Consider the following 24,086-nt stretch of genomic DNA (forward strand, 5'->3'; position numbering starts at 1 on the left):
TAGGTAATTGACAGAGATTAACTGAAAGTCATATGAAATGCGAAGGCAACTGAAATTGAGCATCTAACTTCATTTGCAATACAAATATTTTCTAAAAACTGTAGAAACACTCTTGAATGCATTGCAAAAAGTATCAGATAACATTCTTTAAATATGCATGAAACACAGTGGCCTAAAAGCTGCATATGCTATATACCCAGGTACAGTTGACACGTAAACAGAGGTTAAACAAGATGTTTCATATGAAAAATCACGATAGAAAGATAATCAATGATAAACAGAAAATGCTCAACAATGTTGGAAGCTCACAGTAAGCTCCACAAAGGAGCAATCAACAGAGAAAGAGATCCTGTCCTAGTGGTAGTCAGCCCTTAAATGAGATCTGGGAGCCAAGCTCCACCCCTTCCAGTAGCACAGCTGAATTACCTTCACCTGTGCTCCCACAGCTGACTCATTGCTTGCCTCAGGTGGTTAATCAGAGGCTCAGGCTGTGATCAACAGTTTCCCATACAACCCACTATATCAAATTTCTACTTATTCCTATGCATAAACAACTGAAAGTACTATTACCAATCCAGTTATCTAACACAGAAATTACTGGTTTAGTCTCTTTAAACTAAAACCAAGTAACTACTCATGTTTCACTCAAGGAAAGAGAGCAAAGAGAGACATCTACACATCTGGACAGACTGCATAGGAAAATGTCTGCTGGACTGACTGAGGCAAAAACAAACAAAAAACCATATATTCAAATAACAGGTGGCTGTATCACTGTGATTGAAGCATCAGTTTATCCACTCTGCATAGGAAACACTGTGTGGTGACCAGAATGGAGTACTGGTTTATAAGTAAAGTAACATTCTAGTAGCACATTTTAATTCTTTCAGATAAAAGTGATTGCTACCTGAAAGCAAACAAAACACCAGGCTGTGGTCATGTTTCACCTATTGCAAGTACTTTTCTCAAGCACTAAAACTTTCTATTGAATGAGCTTCCTTTTTACTACTAGTTTTTCCTACCTTCAAGCAGGCAGTATGTACAAAAACTGCTTTCTTTCCCCTTCCCTCCCATGCTTCCCCCATCAATAAGATCAGTCACAGAGGTACAGTTACCCATGTGTTCAAGGCACAGAGAGCAGAGAAATGATCCTGTAACATATTTGATGTGGGTAAATTGCTGTACAGCCTTTCAAAGATGACAGACCTTCATGTACATGTAGCACTACCAGATTTGAGTTCATCATTCTCCCTTAGATTACTGCTACAGGTAATCTATAATGTTGCATAAGTCATGCTGGATCTGAATCTGGCTCAGTGTGTTCTGAAGTTTAACATTATGTGTCTATAGGCATACAAATAAAATTATTTCCTTTACATATTTGTACATATGGCAAATGAATAATCCTATTTTATAATGAGTAGCTTGGCTCAACAGTTATGCTGCACTTTTTTTTTTTTTTTTGCATTAAGTTACTTACTAAGAAACACACAAAGTTTCATTTAATGTGTCTTACTTTGAAGCCTACCCACAGTACAAGAAATTGAGCTGGTAATTTCCTTTGAAAAACATTCTCTTAAATGATCTTTCCCAAGAAGCATGAAGTATTAAAAAATACATGTTTATGTCCAGCAATTTGCTACATCTTATATGAAATTGTTGATTAAAAAAGCTCTAATTCATCAAGTCTGTGTAAGAATACATTTGTACTCCAAGTTTAAAACACACCTTTAAAGAGAACTAATTCAATTTATTAAACAGCCTTATCAAATGATTCATCTCTTGGTTTTTTTTTTCTTAATTACAAATGTCTATTATTCCTACTACTACAGTAGATGAATTATTTATGCACCTAGTTTTTAATGGCTTAGAGGCTTGACAAATTGCTCCTTCAAAAAGACTAACTAATCTATCACTTTTTTAAGCATAAAGAGGGTAAAGTGTAAAAGAATCCTAATGAATTTACTAAATACTGTCTGTGTACAGAGCAAAATTAAACAAATGAAATTAAAATTTGGGTTGCACACATGACTAAGCAGAATAATGTCACAAGGGTACCAGAGGTTAATCATAAATCACAGTGAATTCAATAAGTAATTGTTTCTTGCTTCTAGAAACATCTGTGTTTGAAACTAACTTTGAATGCAAGTTCAAGGCAAAGTATGTTTGCTTTGCCTAGTTGGGGGACACTTTTCAATCAAAGCAGCACAAATAACAGAAATTACTCCACCCTGGTCTTCACACATTCTCTACACAGTATTGCCAAGCCTCTGGTCAGCCTAATTGAAAGCAAAGTACACTTTGGTAGGTATACCTCTATAGCCTATCTAAGAAGTGACCAGTAAGTGCCTTCAGGGAGAAGAAGTAAAGGCAGTACTTCTACAGTGAAATCTCTCCAATAAGTGCTTTTGTTCCAGCTGTATGGGAACAACCTGAGGGACTATTTTCAGATCAACACAAAACCACTGGGTCTCACTCCCTCATCTTTCCAAAGAAAGCATTATATATCATTTATAAAGACAGAGGCAGTTCAAGATCATGCCCTTAATCCATACCAATTAAAAAAGACAGTATGCTACCTTATACATAAGGGTGAAATGTTTTCAGAAACAATAACAGAAAGAGCTAGATGACCTAGGTTGAAGTTATTTTGACATCCAAGCACTACAATAGACTCCACCAAGGACAGTTTCTCAAGAAGAGTAGCTAGAAAGGGCAGCACAGGCTATTATAATGAGATGTCAGCTGCCATCATGGCAGTAGTGATGACCTTGAAAAGTAAACACCAGGACATCAAAAGCAGACTACAATCACATTATGCTTTTTCTTTCAGATTACAGAGCTTTCTATTATCAGAAATCTCCATCATATTGCCTCGTTTAGGCCAATAAACGAGTTACCTCTTATCTTTCTCCTGGACAGGCAAGCAACTCAATTTATTTAGTTTTTATACTAGGCATGTTCTCCAAACAACAACTTGGTTTTACAGTTCTTCAGAGAAAAGCAATACATCTTTTTGAAAGGTGACAATTAGATTGGGACAAGTATCAGTAGCTTTGCTATCCATATTCTTACTTGATATTTCCTTGCTGAGTCAGTTCAAACTGGAGTAGCAGCACACCAAATAAAACTGCACAGGTAATTCCTCCCCCCAAAAGGCCCTGGGTCTAGAGAAGACCCTCCAGCCACTGAGGTCAGGGCCCACACCCTAGGACTCCTGCTGATAAATGAATTTTTGGGTTTGGTTTTACAAATTAGTACAGATTTAAGCAAGCATTAAAATCAATCATTTGCATATATATTGAGATGATATCCTTTGTTATCTATTCTGCTCAGAAAGAAGCAAAATCACTTCAAGTTCTTGGTGTTACCACACAAATTATTCACAGGTAGACCAACAGCCATGTACAAAAAGTAAAAAGGAACTCACCCTACTGTTGAAGGGAAATCTCTGACCATACAGCACACCTTCACAGAAAGAAATCCAGGTCCAACATTTGTCCTCCCTTTGATTGCTGGCCCTTAAATGAGCCCAGAGTGGCCCTAGCCTGAGTCCTCTCCTTCTGGTCACATGAAGGAACACAGGTGCAATTTGCCTTGCTCCCTATGCCATCCACACCCTTTCACCAGGTGCTCCATCACTGGTTCAAGCCCTAATTGTTCCCCTGCAACACGTCATCCTAACTTGCCACAATTTATTGGGGCAGAAGCAAAAATGCATTCAGGTGGCAGAGAAACTTCTTCTTTCCAACTAAAATTTGTATAAGAGGAAAAAAGAAAGAAGATGGTAGAAAGAAAACTCTTACAATAAACAAGAGAGACAGGTATCTTAAGAGTACAAAAGACTATTCAGGTAATTTCCTACCTTTGCCACAAAGTCTCTTCTTATGACCAGGAGGAAATCAGTTAAGCTCAGATTCAGAAGCAACAGCTCTATTTATACCAGTGGTACTCCTGAGGCATTACTAGTGTCTCCTACCAAGCAAGACTGAAAGTGTTTAAACTATGACTGCTCTTAAACTTCCAAACAACACTGTAACTGCAACACATAGGCCAGGATTTCTCCCAAACAGAGAACCAAATCCCATCTGATCTGTAGTTTTAAACATCTCCTAATATGTGGGACACACAAAACATAGCAAACTAAAGGCAACTTCTACCTTGCTACCCATTTCCCAGGAGACAGAAAGCTGGCAGTCCATATTACAGATCCTTTCTCAACCTGCTGGGATTTGAATGTGAAGTTCTTAATTTCCAAGTGAATGACGTGGCTGCTATCACTTTCAAAATTGTTGATGAGGTCTCTAAGGAACTTACTGTACTGTACAGCATGTTTAATCAGTCATCAACTCCCAGAGTCTAGGGCACAAAGCACTCACCAGGGAGATCTACATCCCAATCCCTACTGAAATCACTAATTAATATTTGAAAGAGAATTCAAATTAGAGTGACTGAGAAAAGCCCATCTCACAATGCTCCACAGCATTAAAAGATTGAACCTGTCAGAGAATGAGCACAAGCTGAAAACTCGCAAGGGAACCTCTGATTACCGACTTATTGGAAAACTAGGAGATAGAATGAGAGGTTGAAAAAAGGATAAGGAGGGAAATGTGAATTCTGAAACGTCACTTACATATCCAGTGATTTCCAAACAGATGCAAACCTGCTTCTAGGATCTGCTTCTTTCTGGCTGTTTCAAGTAGGCCGTGCCTTAGCCTTCCTGGCTATACATGCACACTATATATCTGCTGTATACATACATATCAGTAGTACCTTTAAAGGCATTTGCTATATGAGGGGAAAATTAGAACAGCAAAGGAATTGGCACAGGCTGAAATGTAGATCTATGATCTGCCTCTACAAGGCTCAAACATAAGCACAACAACATCCTGAACTGGTGAGTACGTAAATCCTGCGCTTGTCTTCCTCAGTCAGTAAATAGCTCTAACATAGAACTTCACATGACAAAATCATTCTGTAAGCAGAGACACCAGATTGCAGCCAGATGGACCATTTTTATCCCCCTCCAATCCTGGTAAAAGATGAGTTCTGATATTAACTCATGAGACTTGGTTAACAACTTTATAAGTCGCTCGGTGGGGACCAATGAAAAAAAAAAAAAGTTTAAACTTTTGTATTTTGAGGAGGAGGAAGGGAAGGCTGTAAACGGAGTACAACAACAACAAAAAAGCAAAACTAAGATGATTTATATGATCAGTTCAAAAGGAGTCCTAAAAAGAAACATTATTACAGAAGTGCTGCAGTAAAAAGATATCTGGGAGAATATTACTAATCCTCACAATCAAAGAACTACATAGTTGCCCAGAATTCTGTCAGAGGCATCATTTTACTGATATGAGCTAGTCACACAATAAAAGGTCATTTAACATGCATGTTTCTAATGTCTAGTGCTCTCTATATAAGCCATTTGTTTTATTTACAAGAAAAACCACCGTAACAAAAACACTGCACATCTGTCAATTTACATAAATAGGATGAAAACACAGTAAATCATTATCCTTGCAGAGCTGGTAGATGTTTCCTGCTTGTCACTGAATGTAGACTGGCATTTTGCAAGCTTACAAAACAAGAATTTTTATGTCAATTTATCACCAGTGCTGTTGCACAAGAACAGGCAAACAGTAACACCGGGTTATGTACATGTGAACAACAGGGAACTAAAACAAACGTGAAGCAGCTACAGAGAGTTGCAGAGTTAATATTCAACAGTACTTGGCATCCCACACACATACATATATTATATTGTTACAATATATATGCATATATTCTTCTACAAAAATATATTTTTCTAAAGAAACAGCTAAGATCCTCTTACTGTCATGTTTTCTTAAACAAAATTACGTAAACTTCTTTTTACTACACTTTTCTATTTCTGATGCAGTTTTCTGCTGGAGAAGATTTCATCCACAACAAGGTAAAGCACCACTGCTGAAAACTGTATGAAGTGCACACTGGAACTAATGACTTAAAAACCAATTAGGCAAATGTCAGAAGAAAAAAAAAAATAAATGATGTATCACTGCATGAAGTGCTGACTTTAGAAAACATTTACCTCTGATTAGCCACCCTGCCTTCACCCATCCACATCTGGGGCACAATTATATGTAGTTCTATATATTTTCCATAGCAAGCAGCAAGCACTCTGGTGTCATTATACAACATTACTCATGCTGTTAACTCTTACGTAGCACCTTACTTAAACTGCTTTTAAATCCTTATGCTATGTTTGCCAAAATTTTATTTAACACTTCCAGATACCACTTTCTGATATTAGGCAGCACAAAAAGTTTAGGAGATGTTTCTTACAAGGAGATCAGAGATCTCTTAAGGAAAGTCCAGAGTAAACTTAAGTATATTATTCATCCTAGTCATTAATGCAGTGGTGCTTCCAGAAATTTAGATGTATGCATCCCCATTTGTTTAAAAATGGATTCAGGGCAAAGAAATGAAAAGCAGACATCTTCATAAGCCTTGAGTTCCTACTGTTGTGTAAATTCTTACAACTCTCAACCAATGAGGATTCTCTCTTATTTTTCTAACACAAATCCAAAGAAGAATAAACAATTTGACACCCCAGCAGTAAGCCTCAAAATCTGTAACACAAGATGGTACTGAGCCTATTTAATATTTACCCTGTCCTGAAGATACCAGCAAGGTAAGATGCACATTATCATCATAGTATTGGCTTAGCTCTTCCCTAAATCTCTGTGGATTACAGTTTAGGTGGGCCAACTCATTGCTTGATGCAGCAGGATAGCTGTGCCAAGTTTGGATACTGAACTTTTCGGTTGGGCAATGGTGAATTCTTCAGGACTGCTACTTTAAACTGAAGAGCTCACAAGACATACCATTTTAAGAGAGGATGAAGTGCTTTGTATTCTGCAAGATTAAAAGCCTTCACATACATGGTAACATTTCTATACAAGTACCTCTTCAGAAAAATGCTAACTCCCACTTTCAGAAGGTCTGCCTTTATTTGTAATCCCAATAAACCAATGGGGAGAAAAAAAAAAAAGCTTCTAGCCCACTGACCTCCAAAATGGCATCTTATTCGGGGAGGGACTACTGAACAGGGAGGCAGGATAATCTGAACACAGAAGGGGAGCAGCAGATTTAAAGCTAAGGTTGCATTTGATCAAAGCAATTTTGATAAAAGGAACTGAAAATCAGACATCTGCTGGAATTTGTCTTAAGAAAAAGATAGCAGAAAAAAAGGTTTTCAGTTCTGCACCAAAAGCATAGGCACTGACACAATGCTTATTCAGGTTCTTCAGGAAACTATCACACTTCCAGCAGGTAGATAATTAAGTTGTTTTCCCAAAAACTCCCAACTAGCATTCAATAGAGGTGCCTCTGAGGTAAAACAAATCCCTCTCTCCTGCAGTACTTGAATTCTGTTTGGAAATGAAAGGGGAAGCAAGGACTCGGTTGACAGCATCATGCAGGCACGTAGTCCTTCTCAAGAGATACTATGAATAAGCACAACACTCAGTCTGTTTTTACTTTTTGCAGCAACACTATTATTTCCATACACCAGAAGTAAAGCAGGCTTACGCATAGCTATTCAGTAGCATAGAGGCAACATAAAGAATGCTTATGATTACCTAAGCAGTTCTTTCACTCATTCCTCTCTGATTGAATTTGGTTCAGAAAAGCAGCACTATGGCACCTAGGAAGAATTTTTCAACAGTTTCAGCTACACTCATGCACATTTTCATTCCTTTTTTTTTCCTACTGACCCTTTCTATAAGGCTAATAAAACAAACTGAGCACTATACCAAAATAGAAAGCAAGCCAAAAGACATACGTGGTTTTCTTATTGAAATATTCCACAACCCTGTAAACCTACTCCTGTTGGGAGAAAAGATACTACTTAAGAACAGATCTTGTGAAAGACAACATCAAAATTAAATGCACCCCTGGATGATTAACCTGGATTTCTTTCTAGAGTATATCACAAGAAACTAACTCAGAAATTAGTTTAGAAACCTCTGGATTGCTCTCACTTACAAGCCCTACTACTGAAAGAATCAAAAGACTGCACGCAAAAAGTCACTGTACCTTAAGGTAGAGACCATCCTTACAGCAAGTCTAAAGAGAAACTCATCAGGAATGATCTGAGTGAACATCTGGGAGAGACTGGGATTAAAGGCATGATATTTTCTTAAGTGGGATACTTATGTCTTCGTCTGGCTCTGGAAAAATAACAAAAGACTGTTCCACTTCCAATATCCCTAGATATCCAATATCATTAGTCTAAATCCAATCACTAAATAAACATGCACCAATGTTTTTTGGGTTTTTTTTGTTTTTTTTTTTCCTCCTCACCAGTTATTCGCATAATAAATCCAGTGCTAGTAACATACACTTTTGCACCCTGGTTATGATTTACATGTCTTTTTATCTTCCAAATTAACTTGGAGATGGTTCCAGGATTCTACTTTCACTATGGTATTCTCTTTTTCAGGAAGTTTTACACAACAAAACTAGAGGTTAAAGAAGATTAATACTTTTACCAGCTGTGTTTAGTATCTACTGTACAAAAACAAATCTAAACATACAGCTGGCCCCAAAGATCTGTTACACCTAAATGCATGTTAGGCTCTAATCTGATCACTGCAAACAAATAATTCTGTTGTTTGGACATTTAGTGACATTCCAAAAAAGCACAGCTCTACTTTCTTGTCCAGGTAGATAGCTGAATGGTATGTATTTCAGCCATAAAAGTGAGAGTTCTGGAAACTTGGGCTAATTATATAAAAAAGCCATCATGTTTTAAGACAATAGAGGAAAAATTCTGGAACACATGAACACTACAGTAAGAAATAGGGTGCACTGGAGGTTCACCATTTATGTTTTTCAGACACAGAGACTTCGTCATTCCTTCAGAGGTATCCTAAATCCAGAGAATTGCAGTGCCAGTCAAAAAGGGAAATTTCATTTGAAGTCTTTCCATGTCCCTGCAATTACACATAAGGCAGAGGAAGAGAAGTTTGTTCTCTGCCTGTTTTTACCCTTTGTTTATCTACTAATATAACTAATATTAATATGAATAAAAATATATTGCAAACAAACAACCAGTCATGGGTCATGCTTAATTGCAGACTTCTATGCAGGCTACCATTACGCTCTGTAAGATCTGAGGCATAACAAAGCAAAGCAACCTGACAGATTCTGGCTGTTGCTGGTATGTTATGAGAGGACCACAGATGAATAAATCAAAAGCTATAAATAAGTGGTTTATGTGCAAAATAGCCCTCTAAGCAAGGTTTAGCACCTGCTGCTGCAATTGATACAACTTTCCTACTTCTGCTCACCTTCAAGGTTTAGTGACTATGCAGGAAGATCAAATAAATCACTGTCTCACTTTCACAAGAATCCAGCAGAAAGATCTTTTTAAAGCCTTAATATGGTGGAGAAGTCAGGCTGCAAATGATAGCAGTTACGAGGTGTTGGCTTCACTACCTCACCCCACATCCCTCTTCCACACAGTAGAATGAATCAGTCCCATGACACAAAAAGGATTTCCATACTGTCTTACACATCAGTGCAGAGAGTATATTTAACTAGCGCTTTCATAGTCAGCCATTTTTTTTCCTCATTTAGGTATTCTACAGGTACTTAAATACAGCTCAGTCCTCAGACTATGCATCTTTTGCCCTTGCTGTGAGCCAGTCATGCAGTTTCTAGGCTAACACCTGATTCTGGGCAAATAACAGTAGTCTTCACATCTTCTACACCATCAGGATTTTATTACATGTTTTAAAAACACTGCACTATTCATTTCCAACTCAGGGTCATAGCAAAATAATTGTGTAATACTTGTGTGATCCCCAACACAGAACACTCCGTAGCCCTAGCAATTACTCAGGGTACTGAGCAACTATCAGACTTCTATTAGTAAGCTACTATGCAGAAAATAAGCTCTATCTCTGCGTACTGTTGTACTGTTTTTAGCTAATATTTTGTACAGATAGTAGATCCAGTGAGTCATTGTCACATCTACTTTACTCTCATTCTTTTGAAATGGACCCATGTAGATCAGCACAAAGTCTTCTGACATCAGCTGGACAGAAACATGACAACTCCTCTCCCAGAAGTATTCTTGCAAGAAAACTTCATTAAGAAATGCACATTAAAGAGGAAGTATTATGACAGTGTCACCATACAGTTACTCCAGAGCTGGTTACTCTAAAGCTATCCATTTTCAAACCACAATTATTAGAAGCCATCTACACCAAACTTCAGCTGTCATGATATTCCTTGTTCAAGAAGAAGCTGTGCAGGTAAGTGACTTTTCTGGTTAATAACTATTTTGAAATAGAAAGCTTTTGCAAGAACATGTGACATATCCTCATGGACATTTTAAAGGCAAACAAGACCTCGGTGAGAGTCCCCACACATTGCTACCACGTCTAAAAAAGCTGGAGAAACCAAACTTTTCTGAACCATCTAACTTACTTTGTCACAGTAACTTTATATGTTTCAGCTCCATTGACTGCAAACAAGAAAATAAGAAGCAGTATAATAACCAAAACCTCTTTCTTAGAAGAAGGAAGGTATTTTGCCAAAACATTGCAAATTGAAGACAGGCAGAAAAGATGCTGCTATCCAGAGCTTTTCTTTAATCTTTCTGATGTTTCTACTTATAGGTAAATCAAGACAAAATCTGAGATTTATGTGTAAATTTGAGCTCAATTTTAAGATCATAAGTTTCTTTTAAAAGATCCAATTATCTACCAAAACTGAATGCTTTCTACTATTTTGACTGCATCTCAACCTACTGGGAAATAGGCTTCTTTCAGGTTTCAATATGAATATAGCAAAAGAACTAGATAAATAATGTATGCACATTTTCTTCAAATACATATAAAATCTTACAATTATTAAAATAAACTGTTATATAAGCATAGCAAAATGTAAGGAACATTCGGTATAATTCTGATTCTATAACAGGTTCTCAACTATCATATATATAATATATCATATATCATAATAATAATAATAATAATAATAATAATAAAAGTTAAAATATTGACTTCCTCAATGCTCATGTTACAGTTGTCTCTGGTCAAAACTCCAAATAAAATGTTCTGAAGAGCAAAAGCATTAAGTTATCAAAACCGGTAGAACTGTAGTCAGAGAGATACCACAGTTTGTCGCTACAACTTCAATATTTGAATGTCATTTGATTAAAGCCCTGCTTTGAACAGATAGGTCTGATTGATCTCCAGAAGGTCTCTCATTCAACCTAAATACCTTGACTAAGAACACTCAAGTTACACTTCAAGTTTGCTGGCAAGCTTGCTGTGTACTCATCCTTAACCAGTCCTAAATTTGAACTTCGTATGCTCACAGCTAGGCAAAATAGTATCTTCTTTGCTTATTAAAGCGTAACAATATAAGCATTAAGGAAAACCTAGGTGTTTTTATTTCCAAATTTCTCTCACTCAGTACACTTCACCTACAGATATAAGAAAACGGGATACCTTATCCACTGTTAATTTCTGTTTGCCCAAGTCCATCTCAGTTTAGACTGAGTATGCCACATTTCCTTTTGAATCCAAGATGAGAGAATTGTTTCACAGAATGGCACAGGCAAAAACGATGAGGAACGCTCAGATACCTGGGAGCCATTGCAAAGCTGAGTAACACGGCACCAGCCTGCACTACAAGAGTGCTTTGAGGCTTCTAAGTCAATTTACCTCTCAGTGGAAATTAAGTACTACCACCGCAAAATTAACTCACTTCAGTATCGTCTGCTGTAGGTGCTTGGGGGAGGTAGTTATCCTTTCAGAAGCTGATCACATACCTGACAGACCTTAGGTCAGACGCAGCCCAGACAGTAGACCTTGCTGGGGGCCTAAACCCTTGCACTGCACTAAGGGCACATGCAAAACTTCCCTGATACTTTGCTCCACGCTTTCTGAGAGGCTTCCGTACTAGTTTCTCCGCAGCTCCTCTCCACCTCATGAGATCCACGTGCTGCTAACTAAGCTCTAGAGCCTAGTTTTCAAGGGCTCTGACTGTGTACCCACCTAAATAAATGCGTTGTCTGCGGGGGGTCAGCGATTCCTAACTGACGAGCGGTCTCAAAAGCAGCATCAGCCACTGCCGCTCCCAGTACCGGAGTCACAAAACGGTAATTATTAGGTGTTAACAGCTGCGTTCTGTGGAAGCTCCATGGGGGGTGGGGAGGTGGCTCCTCCCCGGCAGGTGTAGCAGGCCGGCAGCACGAGGCGTTTACTTGCAGAAGCACCACGAGGAGGCCCGTGGGCGAGACCTTCGTTTAAGGTAGGACCGTTGCTCTTGTTTTTGAAATGTCTGCCGCTTTATTGAACTTCTGTGGAAGAACAAATAGGAGGAAAAAAAGTTTTGGGCCTGCTACAAATCGTAACTAGTATTAGCTTTTTAGCCTGCGGAGCTTCTTGTGGTTGTTCCACGGGGAGCCCTTTGGAAAAGTATCAAATACATGAGACAGTTGCACAGCAGACAAAGCTTTCACTCCACTAAATTTCACCTGAAAGCTCAAGTTGCTAAGCTCAAGTTGCTATTTTCAACAAGGTGTGTGTGTGTACCTGCATATGCAAACCCATTTTTTTTTCCTACAAAGGAAGTATGAAACCAATGTTTTACCACAGATTCTTCTTAAAGCATATCATACTACCCAAGGTTACAAAAAGGGTCATAAAACAAAAATCTGGTACGTGAATGCATGTATGCTGAGTTGTGGTCAGGCAGGAAGAATTGCTAGGATTGTTTTTCAACAGCAAAGAATAGCCCCCAAAAAGTATCTTTTTGGTACAGTACTGTGGCTGGTTTCTAACAGACCTGCAATGCTAAAACAGGTGGAATTCTTCCGTTACACAGAGCTGAAGAAGTTCAGTCCTAGAGAAAATGGAATTGACTCTTAGTTAACAAAAGTCCTGAAGATCAGCTAAAACTCGATTCTCTTAATGATTGTCTGAAACATATAAGGAATTTAGCTAAGTTTTAAGCTTTGTGTGAGATCTAAGTACTACGCTAATATTGCATTCTGGTATTAGATGAATTGCTTAGCAAATTAGCAAATGTTTCGAGTCTTTTCTTGCTCATTAACACTTTCTTTGCTGTAAAAAATCTCCTTCTCTGGAGATATTCAAGACCTGCCTGGACGCCTAACTGTGCAACATGGTGTAGGGAGCCTGCTTTGGCAGGGGAGACTTGATGATCTCTAGAGGTCCCTTCCAACCCCTACAGTTCTGTGATTCTGTAAAGCCTTCTTAATCTAAGCCTCGGAGAATGTCAGCAGTTCAGTAAGCACAAAACACATAAGCTCTGAGCCTCAGATCCTAGGCTAAGGGGAGAAAGGTCCAATTCTCAGATGTACTCAGAATGTGTAATAGTTTGCCCGGTATTTGGTATAAATGGATATAGTTCTGTTGATAATAGCCGCTCTGAAATGCAGCTGTTATTACTGGAGTTTACAGGATTTCTGAGCATCCAGGCGACTGCGTCAGAATGGTTCTCTGCTTCATTGACTCACAGCTATCATTTGGCCAAGCATATGAATGCAATTCTGACATCCACTCCTGAAAACCCATTATCTCTTTGCAATAGCATACAAAGCACTGAAACACACAAAGGGGAGGGGAAAAAAATATATCAGTGCAATCCTCTAATATTATTCCAGGCATCTGTATTAAGTCTGCATGTGTCCTTTTCCATTACTGATTTGCCGCTACCTATCAGCGGCCTACTGGATACTACAGAGAGTAGAATGATAAATACACACAATGTCTTGGTGAGTGGGCAATGCTGTGGACATACTGCTGGAATAATACTTGGATCAGTAGTCTTGTGCTTCATGCTTTCTGAAGCTTTGCTTATACGTTTGAAACACAAGAACTGATGCAAAAAGTGCTTCATACAGGTATGTAACATATTAAGAGGCATAAGCACCTGCTGAAAGGCTCAGTTGTTACTAAGGGCTATTTAGTTTAGAGTGTTTCTAGCTACAGGACAGCAAAAATCCTCTTTTTTCTCCACCATATTCTGAGAGTTGAGCAGTGCCACTCAGATGCTGCAGCTTCTGCATACACTCTTTAGTCTTATGTCAGGAATCCTGGGCAATAGATATCTGTCTTTATCAGAAGCATTTAATCTGGTTTATTATCTGCACGCCTTAAAGCTGTCTCAGCTATTGAAGGTTCTCTGTTTAGAGGCCATGATCTTTTAGACCAGTATTTCCCCTCTCACCGCTAACAGCTGAGCCTGTTCTCATGCATTTCCTTTATCATTCTGCCATTCCTCAAACCGCAGTTTAAACTTCTCTACTTAGCAGTTCTCACCTTCCCTCTGTGCTTTTCACAATCTTTTTCTTCTAAAGATTAGTGACAGAAAGTACAGTTCTCTTGTTGGTAAATGCTTTTGTCTATAGCTCATCCTTATTCCCCTTCATTTTTTCCCCCTTCCTTTCATTCCTAGATACAAGCTTTTGGAGCACGTGGATATGTCCTTTCACCCTATTCTTACTGTTCTGTGGCTCCTGTGCTCACCCAGCTTTCTTGTAGGCTAAGAAGATGTATTTGTTTATATGACAGTATATTTTTCATACTTTAGACCACTGTGCAGCCCTGTGAAGTAGAAAAACCTAATCTCCAGTAGGCTGACAAGATGCTGGTAGTACAGGCAAACTTAGTGGCTACCTAAAGGTCAAGCAGCCCTGTGGCAGAGTAGGGATATTTACCTACTCTGTAGTACTAAAGTAGTAATAATATACTACTTTACATGAGAAAGGTACAAGAGGAAGCAGTTTTGAAGTACCCACACCACAACACCTAGTTGTGCAGTTATACAATTATACAGTTAATAGGCAAACAGAGGTTAAACAGATGTTTCATACAAAAGATTATTGTAATAGAAAGATAATCTACGATAAATGGAAAATGCTCACCAATATTAAAGGCTTGTCATAAGCTCCCCACAAAAGCAATCTCTAAAGAAAAAGATCCTGCCTTAGTGGTAGTCAGCCCTTAAATGAGATCTGGGATAGGTGGAGCCATTACCTTCACCTGTGCTCCTACAGCTGACTCATTGCTTGCCTCAGGTGGTCTATAAGAGATTCAGGCTGTGATCAACAGTTTCCCATACACTAGTGGTCAGGAATTTTGAAACGTGTAGGATCTCAATCAGTAATAAGCTCTCTCTTTCCAGGGCTCAGCAGCAAATGTCAGAACATACTATCTGAAATATAAAATGATTTGAAAAGCTTTGCATTTTTTTCCTAATGCAGCAATGTCTGCCTGATTAGGGGACTGGTGTAAGGGAACTGGTATTGCACAGCTTGAACTTGTGATTGAGTACCTGGTGAAAATCTGTGGCTGGCCTGTGAAACACATGAAAGTTGTTTGCACCTGTGCTCCCCATTATCTAGAAGGATGGACACAGAGTAAAGCCATCCTGGGCTTGTATAAGGGCCACCCACTCAAGAGAGCATCTTTTGGACTTAGGATGCTTTCTGAGGAGTGCTGTGTAGCCAGAGATTCCCCTTTGCCAGTTGGCTGAGTTCAGCTCTTCTTTATGTGTATGATTACTGGCCTATGTGTAAATTCTTTGCATGGCATTGCCAAATACAAACCTGTCAGAAGTGGTTTTGCTTATGCCATGTTGGGGAGGGCAAGTCCATGAGGCTATTTCATAATACACTACTTATCTATTCAAATATTAAATCGACATGTATCCACTATTTCAGAAAATCTTAGTACTGGGAAATCTTTGTCCTTTACTGTGAGTACTGGTTCATCATTACAGAGAGCTTAATGGTTATTGTCCAGTTAAATTCTTTAGAAATCTTGCTTAAACGTCCTGTGCTTCTTAATCCACAATAATCCAGCATAACTATTGCTGTTTCAGAACTGTAAAGAAGTGTGAAGATAACAATTCACTTCTGATTTTTATTTACTTATTTTTTCCCCCATTCTTGTGTGTATTTATTTCTCTTCCCTGTACTGTCCTCCAGAAAGTCTTTCCCAAGTGGATAGGGAAAAGCTGTGCTGTACAATTAAAAGATGCATGAAAAGGACACTACTACTAATGAACTATTTGATTTTTGAAACATAAATACAAATATCTCCTGAAATGTCATGATGACCTTTGTAGAGGTGAGCTGACATAGACAGAACCAGCTAAGAATTAAATTACCTGCCATAATAGCGAACTTTCTGATGGATGCCCTGCTTACAGCAATTCTGAGCAAGCAAAACAAAAAATAAACATTTTTCTTGTTCTGCAGAAAATTTCTTTCACTCCTCTAAAGCTCAGTTGCTTGTGGAGTTGTGTGATGTGTAGAGCATCCCTGAGTTCCATTAGGTCTTAAAGGGAACAAGGGAACTCACTGACATCTCAGAAATGAGTGCATCCTTTTTAGGCAGGGGCTTGCAAATGGGCAGAACATCATATTGCTTGCTATTCCCTGTAATAGTCAACTGCATAAAACCTTTTTTTTATCAAATTTTCATTAAACTGTTGAGCTGGCAGTTCAGAGCATGGGCATAAAACAATATTTTACAAGCACTTATTAAAAATAGTATTCCACAGGGGTATATTTTATTGTAAATATGGTCTCCATCAGACTTTGCTTTTTTGTAAATTCTTCACAGTTTCATCGGCCGTTTCCTTAATGTAGAGCGTGTGGTGCTTGCACCACTTTGAGTGCTTGTCTCTTGCCAAGACCTGCTTTTGGACTCCTGTATTTTGTGGTAGTTTCAGTTTAATTCAGACCATCAAAGCAACATTCTAGTGTTCAGTGTTGTGAATAAACCTTTGGGAGAAAGAAGCCAACCAGCTGCTTCTGAACAGTTCAGAGGGGCTAATATCCAGAAGAAACAAAGATTACTCTTAAAATAATTTGTGTAAAATGTTATGATAATCAAATGGATTGAGTAATTTTGTGGTTAGGAAATGCTGTTGCAGCACAAATGCTGGTGGAATAATGCCTAGTGGGAAATGACTTATGGACATGGTGTTTCTCCTTCCCCATCTGAAGGAAACTGGACAAAAATACATGCCACTTTTTGAACTGACGCTAACTTATACTGTATTTTCAAAGGCATTTAAAAATCCTTTACAAACCTTTTTATTAATTTTTAAATTATTTGTGCTTAAATAACAGATGACTCAGTAACTTTGGATATGAATATACGACTTGGCTAACTACTACTTATTTTGTCATGGAGTTGCAGTATGGAGCTTTTTGAATATACGGTTACTTACAACAAGCAAATTGGAGTAAGGCATGAATCAAGTTCTCACTTAGAAAAGTATAATGAAGCTGGAGTACTTAGATATTGTAAGAGTAGGGTGCAACACCTTTCTGCCCTGTCCTCTGTCTTAGTGCTAGTACGAATAAAAAACATGGTGCGACTTAAATTATTTAACAGAAAAAAACAGATAGCTCTTGTGAAGGAAGCAAAGGAAGTGGCTCCTGCTCCTTGACAAGTCAGCTTTATGATGGCATCTAAGCTATTTGGGCAGTGTTGATTGGCTACTCCTGTCATGGTGCTGTTAGCACTTCATGAATGTATTTGGACACAAAGATCATGATGAGGGAGAAGAATGCAATCGCCTTGTACAAATATGGTTGCCCAAGGGAGATGTGCTGCTTGCATATCTGTGGAAGCATTGCTGACCATTTCTTAACAGTCATGCCTTAAAAGAAAAAAAAAATAAATGTTGTCAGGGTCTTCTTTCTGCCTCATCTTTTTATCTGTAGGACTAAACAAGGAGCATTTAACCTGAGAAGTTGTCTAGTTTCATTTAAGTATATCAGACATTTAGTGCTGCTTTCAGTAAGTAGGTCAGAAAATTCCCCTGGGCATTGAATGTGCACTTCGTGTAAACATGAGTTGGTAGGCAAATGAACCAAAAAATGGACGTAGCATATCTAGCATTTATACATCATGATCTTTTCTTGGAATAAGAAAGGAATGAGAGAAGCTACAGGAGTCTTGCTGCTGTCTAGTTGAAGTATTTCTCCTCCATTCTTTCTAAGTTTAGGTGTGATACCTATGTACATATCTTAAAGCTGAGGTTATATTGCACTTCATCACACTAGTGTAGGCTTGGAGTGTGAGCAACCCATGAGAATGAGGTCTTGGCTTTGCATGAACTTTAGTGTTATTCTGTCTCAGTAATCCAGCTCTCCTTAAACTCGAGGGAGTATAATTAAGCCTGTTGTTTTCACCAGGGAGAAGGGCTTCTGTGATCAAGTGTTGACAGAGCTGAGCTCGAGTCCTGCTTCTTGTTGAGCTCACTGTACGGTATCCTTCACAGCCTGCCTCCCACTGAACTGGGTTTTGAACCCAGTAGAATTCAATGCATTTGCTATTTTTCTCATTATTTGATATTTTACTAAGAAATTTACTCAACTATCATGTTATCTGTCAGTATTCTGGTTTTCATGTTCAGATTTTTATTTGATTGTGCTGTGCAGTGCCATCTGAGACTTGGTTGCAAGTTTATTATACTAATTAGAGACTTATTTTCTTGGAAACAGCTACTTTAATGTGAATTTCTGAGTAATAGAAGTGGATGATATTCCCTGCATGTTGTATCTTGATCTGTTGAAGGAGCAAAGTTCACCTTCAAAATGCCCTAGTTTAGCATATCTGGAGGAAAATTCCTTTCTCCCCTCAACCCCATCATTCAGTTTTGTATGTGTTTATTTTACCGGATCTTTAACAGCTGAGAGGATTCACAAGAGTGAATGCAGTTAAAAGGAGGGCCTCTTCCTGTTCAGAATAGTGCACGTAATGTTGGGCTTAATTTTAAACAACTTCTCTAGCCCTGTTGAGTTCTGCTGGGTATGGGTAGATGGTGAATTAAACATGTTTTGTTTCTGTCTTGGACTTGAGCATGAGTATGACTTGTTGGCTGGAAAGGAGATTGACCAGTGTGCAAGTAAGTCAGTTATCAGATATTCAGGAGAGAAGATTGCTTATGTATTTCAAGATGGTGCAATCCTGGGTGCTCAGTGTTTTCCCACAGATCAAGCACCTATGCTTGAAACTAGCTGTACTATATTTATATACGAAAGTTAGGGATTTTTCCAGTCTTTCTCCTCATGATGATTGGTTAGCAATTTTCATAAAATTATGAGGATTCATAGACCTTTTTTTTGGTAAGTTGGTAATGCCCCTGAAGTATCCTGAATGATTTGTCCTTCAAGGCCTGTTGGCTCAGGGAAATTGTTGGTTAAGGAGGCTAATGAATTGTTCTTGTGATATCTAATGTGGCTAATGTAGATCAGTTTGTTTAGAATTAGCCTTCAGTGGTCTGACTAGATATCTAAACAATAGCTCTTAAATAGGGAATTCTACATGACTGTGGGATAGGGAGACACCTGGGTCCAGCAGTTGCCACTCAGCTTGTGTGAGAGTGGAGTCTGCGCTTACTCCAGGAGTATTGAATGTTGGCCTTGCTGAGCCTTTCTTAGATGTAGCTTAATTTTGTGAGCTGACCTGTGACCTCCCAGCCAGCTGCATTTACTGGGATGTGTCACAAAGCAACAGAAAGGCTGTGCTGATGAGCAGCAGTGGGAAGTGCACATACGGCAGCTTTATTTTGTTTCTGAGCTCACAGTACTTTCACTCCAGTACAGAAGGAGCTAAGATAACACATTTCTATGTTAATGTCAGAGTTTAGTTAACATTTCTATCACAACTTAGATTGCAATTTCTGCTTTTTGCTTGCAATAAAAGATGTAATTCAAAATGGAAACTTCCTGATTCAATGAAGCAAGATATGGAACTAATTTTTATGTACTTGATGATGTTTGGTATAAAGCAAAAGTGTGTCTAGACAGTCAGAATGAGCTTTTTAATAATCATAGAAATGTGGTAGAACTTTTTAACCAAAATACTGTGTAATAGTTCCACATCTGCATCACTTAGGACTTTGCAGGTATTCTCTATCAGAGGGAACAGGTCATGTTAATCTGTTCCTTCTCTGATGTGCTTTGGTTTATTTACCAAAAATTTATGGAGTCCACTTTTATTAAATAGGCAGAAGAGAACATTCCTTGACAATGGCAGGTATTTATTGCCTAAAAGGATGCTTCTCTTCCAGAGCATCTTAGAGGTGAACTACAAACCTTTTCCATGCCTGGGTACAGTACTTTCCTTCATTTTTTTTGTCCTTGTCCTTTCATAAACAGAAGAATTTGCATAATAGTTCGGTATTGTTTCTGTCTGCATTTGGCTGTTGAAATATGCATGTTATTTGGTTGAGAATATGATTTTTCAGCTTTCTGGCTTTATTGAAAACACAACCAAGCAATGAAGCCAAACACATGTACTCCAGAGCAATTGGAGAGTGCTCTTGACGTAGGTTTTCAGTGCAATTACTTCCTTTAATGACTTCTCTGCATGTTTACCTGACATCAGTGGCCATGGATGTTAACCATTCACTAGCCTTGTTCCTTAACTTCTGGCCATCTATGATGATGCATACATACAACTTCTGATGTACTCCAGGATTTTTAGGCGGCCACAGTTCCTTCTGCACCATTACTTAGGTTCTATGAGAATCAAAATAGTATTTACATGTAATTGCCTATACCTTATTGCTAGCAACAGACGATTTGAGTGAAGGATTTCAGATTAATCATTTTAAACTAAAGCCCCATATGGAACTTAGTCTCATCAAAGCTGCAGAGAACTGTTGCTCTCATAAATGCCATCAATTGAACTGAAGCTCAGTGCTCTAGCATGGGACCCACTCTTCATCCTTATAATAGGTAGGGCTGTAGTGACATCCATTAGCTCTATTTGCGATGACCCGTTAATTGGACCCTTTGCTTAGTGGGAACAAACTAGTAGCTAACCCATAAAGCACTAAAAGTTCAGAAAGACAAGAGGGGAAAATACATTTAGTCTCTGTAGCAGAACCATAACTGGGCACATTATAATTGCATATCTATTCATAATAATTGCATGTAATTACAAGCAGGCTGGGAAGTACACCAACATTCTTTTTCTAGCCAAGTCTAATTAGCCAAATATTTTCAGTGATGTGCACAAAGAACTGAAAGCCATTTTGTATGTATTTCCATGTACTCAGGGCATTGCTGTTCCTTTCTGGATTCTTTTATGGTTCCTTCAGGACTGCAGATCCTCACAGAGGACATCAGGCAACCTCACTTCTAGTCTGCTGTCCGTGCTGTGTTTGTTGTTCCTCTCCTCAAGCTATTGTCAATAATCGCTCTATGCATCTGTTAACCTCAGGCTAGTTTGACAGAAGGGTCAAGTGTGCAAAGATATTAAGGCCTTTCAAGTCTGTGAAGTACTTGAGTGCAAAGCATCTCCTATAATAGCATGTACAAAATATAGCATAGACCAGTGTCAGACTGAAATGGAATACAAATCAATTATTTCTTACTAAAAACTTCCGATGCTTTCTCTGGTGCTTCACAGAAAGTCTCTTCTGGGCCCACCAGCAATAGCAACTAAAACTCTGCAGTCCTTTCCATTTACTGGATGTTTCTTTTTTGGTAGTGACATCTGCAATACTAGCATTCCTTTTCACAGTCCAGTATACTTGCTTTAAAGGCAGTGAAATTGGGTGTGCAGTAATATCCCAGAATGCGAAATGAAAGACGAGAAGCATGGAAGGCATTTTCCTCTTAATGTTCTCCTTTTCAGGATTTTCAGGCAGATAATAATTCCTTTAGGAAATTATTCAAATGACTGCCAGCTCAAACACCTTTGGGTTTAAGAAGGAAAAAATTAGTATCAAAGACCAAAGCTTATATCCTGATGTTCACTGACATTAAATTTGCTTTTCTGCAAATTAGTTTGGTAAGCAGCTTGTTTATTGGTAGCCAGTATTCATGCAAATGCCACATAGCCCAACAAGAGAGGGATAGCAGGATTCAGCCAAAAGTGTTTTCTTGACCACTTTTTTTGTATGGCTATTTTACCATTAAGGCAACATTGGCCATTCAAGTCTTATTACAGATGACCATCCCCCTGGCATTTCCTGGCTCTTGAGCCAATACCTTTTAAGTTTTTCTGTTTTGTCTACCTTTCATATTTGCCCCCAAATGGGTAATTTGCCCCTTCTGGGTATTGGCCTTCTCTCTGCTGTAGGAAGTACGTTTCCCTTTCCTATGGTAGAGATTACCTATTATAGACACATAGCTATCTGATCAGCAAGGGTTGTTGTGAGTCCTAGCTACTGTTTGTAATGTGCCTTTGAGACACTTGGATGAAAGCCAGTTTACAAACACTCAGTATTATTAATTGTTTTCTTTGTTATCATAGCATTTTCCCTTCCCTTCAAAAGGCAATCACATTTCCCCTCTGAAACAAGAGTTTCCGTATTTATCTATTCTATCTTTTAAAAAGCTTGAACATCCCAGGAGGAAAAGAATAGAAATGTCATAGCATAAAATATAATCTCTTCTTTGTGGAAATTTCTGTCACATTTTATCTACGTACCAAATCTGCATGTGAATGGACATGCATTCATGGTGAAGCCATTAAGCCTTCACATTGTGAAAAGAAATAGAGGTAGTTTGAGAAATGAATACAAAAATACAAAGGATGTGTTTTTCCGGCATGATGTATGGTATTTTCTGCTCTGCATTAGTTCAAAATGTGAGCGCATTAGGGGCTGAAAGAAATGGAAGGGCTCAAAAATATTCTGATTGGAACCAGAACTAGATCAGAAAGATGAGCAGGCTTTGATCTACTGTACCTTGACTCCAGCCAAACTCAATGAGCCCTTTGTGCGATCATATAAAATGCATGTGTGAATCCTTGCTTGCCTGAGGCAGTCCCAAGTAGCCAGAACTGCAGATTCCCTATCTGCTTATCTCATCCAGGCCAATTCTTTAGTCCTCTTTCACAGAAAAAATATTATTTTTCTTATTCCCTGATCTTCACAGTATGATTTATTAAGGCTGTAGCCTTGTTGCCGTACCATAGTTATTTTGCAGAAGTGGTTGTATTGACGTATCAGTAGTGTAGATTATCTAGCAGGATGACATCAGTCTCATCTTGTTTTTAACCTTTAATAAAACCCCAAACTGTCAAACCTGCCAAAAAATGTAGGTCAGCTCTCCTGTTGCAAAGCCTTTTTAAAGTATTTATAGTGGTGGGAAGGTGTAGGGAGTTCAGGTGGAAATGAGTCCCACCTTTTATTTGCTGTTATATTTGTGTTCATTGCTCAGATCAAATGTTTGCAGTCCCACTGTTCTGAAATGACTAAGAAGCAATTTACCGTAGTGGTTTTATGTCACATATTTGAATATGAACACACGGGAAGCAATCTACCACCTACTTGCAAGAAATTGTTTAGAGACAATCATCCTCAACATCTGCTGAAAGTAAGAAATGTGCAGGTTATCCTCTAAAATGTACTGCTAGGTCCATAGAGATGTGATTCACTGTGGCCTTTTCACAGCTAAAGGTTTGAACTACCCATACTAATATGCCATGTGTTATTACAAATCAAGACATGCAAGTTATTAGTAGTGCTCATGTTAAGATTTTCTGATTATTAAATACTTAGTGGTGAATTTTTTCAAGGTATGTTTGAAATCTGAATTTGGAATTAACTTGACTTTCAGTCTAAACTGTTGAGCTGACTGTTCTGGATCCTTCTGCTATGAAAATATTCTACAGTTTCTCTACTCTTGCCCCATGCATGTTGCTTTCCCACGAGAGGTACTACTCGTATGTTTACTATTTAAACTTTTCCAATAGGAAGCAGTGCATCTAAGGAACAACTCAAAGCCATTGGGATTTTGTTCATCACAGCCCTGTAGCGCCAAAAAAATAGGAAACCAGTACTAGTGATGCCGATTGTCTGATTTTGAGAGTTCTGTAGGAATCTGGACATCGTGCACTCAGAACTTGCTGATAATTTAGATCGCTTACAACAGCTAAAACCTGATCTGAAGAATTATAGAAAACAATAGTTATGTTTTAAAATTAGCATTGTTTATCTATTTTTTCCTGTTTCCTTGAAGATGGAAGAAGTTGAATACCAGGAAGTCGACTCCTTTGTGTGCAGCTGCCTCTCAT

The 24,086-nt window shown here is 38.4% G+C and overlaps 1 long non-coding RNA gene across 1 annotated transcript in view; it reads right to left on the bottom strand.

Moving 5' to 3' along the window:
- The window catches only part of LOC107313497 (uncharacterized), a 133,044-nt gene extending 120,898 nt beyond the window's left edge, over nt 1–12,146 (bottom strand). Inside the window, exon 1 of the long non-coding RNA XR_001555014.3 lies at nt 12,057–12,146. This is a non-coding gene — a long non-coding RNA (uncharacterized LOC107313497). The remainder of the gene's footprint in view (nt 1–12,056) is intronic.
- Nucleotides 12,147–24,086: the final 11,940 nt, after the last annotated feature.

The sequence above is a fragment of the Coturnix japonica genome, chromosome 4, assembly GCF_054131305.1.
Source record: "Coturnix japonica strain WE chromosome 4, WE-NBRP24, whole genome shotgun sequence".
Classification (NCBI taxonomy): Eukaryota; Metazoa; Chordata; class Aves; order Galliformes; family Phasianidae; genus Coturnix; species Coturnix japonica.